Source organism: Octodon degus, unplaced genomic scaffold, assembly GCF_000260255.1.
Source record: "Octodon degus isolate 3935 unplaced genomic scaffold, OctDeg1.0 scaffold00225, whole genome shotgun sequence".
Lineage (NCBI taxonomy): Eukaryota > Metazoa > Chordata > Mammalia > Rodentia > Octodontidae > Octodon > Octodon degus.
Window position 1 is genome coordinate 1369992 of NW_004524801.1, and position 4988 is coordinate 1374979.

Below are 4988 nucleotides of genomic sequence, written 5' to 3' on the forward strand. Positions count from 1 at the left end.
AACTGTACTTTCGATTTGATTTGAAACTGTCTCATTGCTATATGTTTATCAATAAAACTTTGAAAAGAAAAAAAAATAAATAAAATAAATTTAAAAAATAAAGAGGACAAAAAATTCAAGGTTTATAGAAAGAAACAGTTATGTTTTAACTGTTTGATCAAACTTACATGCCTATATCTGGTAGTCTGAGGAACAAATTTAGTGACAATATGTAATACAACAACCATAAAAGAAGAGTTGAGTTCAACTTTTTGTCTTGCTAAAAACTCAAAAGAATTTATTGTTTTTATTTAAGCACATTTTGTATCACCTAACAATTATATACATTGTAATGAGTTGTTATACATCACCCATGGGACACATCTTCAGAGCCCCTATATTTGTTGTGATAGTTCGCACAAAGAAAGTCTACCTTAGCATTCTGCACTGAAAGTCACAGATACTTATTTTTCTACTAGGACTGTTTATTTCATTACTTCACATTTTCCTAACTTCCAGTGATCGTATTATGTCTAGGTTACATGGGGAAAGAATGTAATTCTGAGGAGAATGCCAAGTGATGCTACCATAAGAAATGGGGCCCAACACCTGGCTTTGTGATCCTAGTTGCATCCAGCTGTCAGGTAGCTGGTGGAGGAAATCTGAGATCTGCCAGGCCTTTCCCATAATATTGGACTTGAGGGGAGAACGGACAGGCTCCAAGGATCTGATGCTTGCAACCAACTTCCAGAGTCCCAGTTGATGTGTTGTAGGCACTCAGCTGAAGTTAAACTACTGCTTTACAGGACAAAAAGTACAGCTGTGGGTGTTTAGGCAAAAACAGGAAATTTGTAGAGTCTTAAACTACTGCCCGCATATTTAGTAGTTATAATGAGAGAGCAGTGAGTTTAAAGTGGTAGACATGACCTGAGACAAGTGCTCAAGAATGACATGGTCCCCTGAAAAGGACTCATTACCCCATGGTTTCCTTTCCTTTAGTGCATAATCCCAGTCTTCCTTGTTGCTGTATTCACTAAACTCATAGCCTTAAAATATTGAGAACTGAAGTTGCCAACCAAAGGATGAGATTAGAAGAGTTTTATTAGAATTTAGGAAAAGAAGAGTAGCTCCTGGATTTCCAGGAAGGGTGTCCTGAATCAGTGGCCACTGAAGCTATTTGTCCTTGGGTACTTTGTAGAACAAAATAATCACAAATGCAGGTCAAAGTGCAATGAAGGTATAGGATTATGAGTATAGTTGCTTAGCTAAAATTGATCCAATGGCAAAGCAAGACATGTAGTAAGAGTATTAGACTTGATTAATTGCTAACATAGAAACAGAAAAGGCATTCCCAGAAAGGGTTGGGAGTATGGCCCCAGGTATTCCAGCCCTCCAACTGTGCATCTGATATCTCTCTGGGTCCACTGGACCTGAGATTACAGTACAGTCTCAAGCTGCTGTTTATTGCTAGGGAAGTTTACAGGGCTGGCTGTTCTAGTTCTATCTTGGGGCCTGGCTCTGTTTGGATTCATCTCTAGTTGCAATTTTGATGTTTCTCAGCTTTTGTACTGACTTCCTTGAAGGCTCAGCCCTCTCTGGCTGCCTATTAGTATCTATCTAGCTTAGCTATTATATAGTGATAAGGATGTTAAGCTGCTAGTTAGACATTAGTGGGCCTAAGGGACAAGGAGCCCAAACAAACATGCATCTCCATTGAAGTAAAGAAAGATTTCAATGATTTAAAATCAGTCATTTGCTCTTGGACCTAAAATGGCTACACAGAGCATAGCTACACCATACATGTTGTGTACATTCCCTCTGACACCTGGCCACCGGCCATCTAGCCCCAGAACAAAGCACACAGCATGCCTGGGTGTTACAGCTTGCAGCTCAGTGATATCAGGAAGACCCTCCAGCCTTGGGCTGCGACCTGGTTTATACGAAGAACTTACATTTTGTAAGTTTCTTATATGATTAAAATCCCCGAGCAATCTGACCATCAGAAGAGGACAGGAAGACATTTTGCAATTACAAAGTAGCTGGCAAGCATCATCGTTATCCTAGTTCTCAGGAGTAAATTTTGTGCATAAAAAGTGTATGACAGTGTTCTCAGGCTCACACTTAGTGCAGAGTCCCTCAAGGCACTGCCTGCCCTTCACTCAGAGACGGAGCTTCCCTTTACATTGCAGCCTATACTTCTGCATGGCCAGTGTGCCTTGACATCAAGGGCAGAAAGAGCCAGGGACGAAGGGAAGGGGCTTGCTCCTCACTGCCTGGATCCCTGCTTCTTGGTAACAGGACATAAACTCAAATTGAGGTGTACATCCTATAGAAAGCTGACAAAGTGGCAAAGGCCACCAGGCCATCACAGGTTGGAGGAGTCTGAGGAAACATGACAGCTAAATGCTGTGCTGGATCTGGGGACAGAATAAAAGCATTAGCTGCAAACCTGGTTTGTGACTAAGTTCTGAGCTTTGGTTAAGGTACTGTGCAAAATTCATTTTTTAATTTTGATAAGTGCTTCATGGCATGTAAGATGCTAACAGATGAAGTAGGGTGAAGGGTCTCCGGGAACTCTCTGTACTATTTAGGGCTTCTTCTTTTAGTTTAAAAAACTCCATATTTTTTTTCATAAAGATATTGCTCTGATTCAAAGTGACCAAATACAGCCCCAAAATTATGTCAGTATTTCTGAGAGCAAGCAAATAAAAAGACACTGTACCATAAGCAATAAAGTCACCACCTTCAGAAAGATGCTGCCCAGAAGTCTTAATGAGTATTAGGTAGGCTTTGAGCTCTCAATGTTGGGAAGAAACCAATAAATAATCCTGAATACTAAGGAAAGTATCAGTGTTTCTTTATGCTTGATCTTGTCTCCATCTCCCACACATTAGAAGTAATAAAGATGTGCAGGTTGAAGCCAGCTACGCTCTTAATTTGCCATTCCCATTTTGTGTATTGCTCTGTAACACAAAAGCTTGGCTTTCCCTTTAATTCACTAGCAAGAAGCAAACTGAAGTAATCGAGTCAAGCTACTGTTATTATGTAAAGTTATTTTCCTGGATATGTACTTTGAGTAAATGATTCCTATTAACATGCAGATTTGCTAAGGATTACCAGAAAGTCTCTCAAAATCATCATCAGAAGACTGTCTTTCTAAAGAATGCTTTTCTCTCTGATTTGGGCATAGATTCAGTCTATAAATCTCTCCCTTCTCCTCAGGGACAATTCAGGACTCCTCCGTGACCAGGATGGGAAAACAGGGAGTCCTTATTCAAAAAGAGTCTGAACTAAACTGAAAATGGAAACCCCAGTTTCCTCTCTCTCATTCTACTGATTTTAAGTTGTATTATAATCAGCATAGGGAGAAAGTTCAGGGGCAGAGGGCATAAGACAGGAATAAATTGTGGATTTTATGTAATTTTTTATTTAACTGCACTAAGTACATACTTTAGCCTAATGAGTAGGAGGAGGCACAAAGCCTCAGCAGTCAGATGCTTGGGTTTAAATTCTTTCTCCACTGCTGTTTAGCATTGGGTAAGTTCCATAAACTCTTTAAGCCATATTCTCCCCTGCTCTGGTGTAGAACAAGAATAATAGTTATGTTTGCCATCGGGGTTTTTGTTAAGATTAAATGAGCAGCAAAGCCATAGAGGAGCTAACTCATTACGGGATAACTACTGGAAGCTAGAAATGTTTCTATTTTATTGAAAAATGTGGGAGATCTTTCAAGTATCTGTGGGTATCAGTTTTAAGGATTGGCAGTGTCATCAAAAGCCACAGATGCTTGATGTTCCTTATATAAAATGACATAGTGTTTGCACAGAGCCTAGGACCTTGTATATATTTTAATCACCACTAAGTTACTCTTGTTGTGCTATCTAATTCAATGGAAATGCTATAGGGGCTGGGGATTTGGCTCAGTGATGGAATGCTTGCCTAGCAAGCTGGGAGCTCTGAGATGGGACCTTGGCACCAAAATAAAAAAATAAACCTCTCCTAAAAAACAATTCTACCAAAAAATAAAAAAATGTAAATGTTATGTAAATGCTTGTTACATTGCATTATTTAGGTAATAATGTCTAGAAAAAGTCTGTGCATGTTTAGCACTATACAATGTTTTCTACTACTGTATATTTGATCTGTGATTGACTGAATTCTCAGGTGTGGAACTTTCAGATATAGAGGATGGAGTAGGTATCAATCTTCTGGATGGGGTGTGTATCTTTAGCACGCTAATTATAGCAGAGAAAATAGAAGCAATCCCAGTGTTCATCAAAAGGAAAATGATGAACTGATGCTCCACCTACTCTGTGAAATATTATGTACTCATTAAAACAAGTACTCTAAAAAGATTAGTAAATAGAGCAATGGTTGAGAGAGAAGTATGTCACAGACTTGTATGTGCATTAGAGCAATAAAAACAAAAGTGTCTACAGGCAAGGAACTACAAAGGAACATGGGAACATCAAGAGAGTACGACTGGGCTGTGATAGAAGCAAAGCTTGAGTCACTGGTGGGCAATGGGTGCCCCTTGAGACCATGACACTAAGTGAGATAAGTCAGAAATGAAAGCCTAAACATCTCATGATTTCTCTTACATGAGAAACACAAAGTATAAATCAGTTAAAGAGCAAAACAAAAGATAGGTAATAGGAAGTAAGGAAATAGATCTTCCTCAAATGGGGAGGGGATCAAGAAATGATGGGAGGGGAAAGCAAGGACACGCACAAAGCAATGAGGAGGTGCCGTGTGTGAGCGCCAGCTGCACACAAGGAATGCAAGCTTCACCTACTGCGAACATGGACTAATAAAAAAGAAATCATTTTTGTTAAAAAAAAATTGCATTTGGGCTGTGCCATTCAGGGGGATTTCTTGTCTCTATTTTCCAGCTTTTCAATAATGGCTTTTTTAGCCTCCACTCAAAGGACAACATTTTAAGGAAAGAATGACAGAAAGTGGTGCATTTTGTGGCTGCTTACATCAAACGACCCTAACTTTTCTAACTT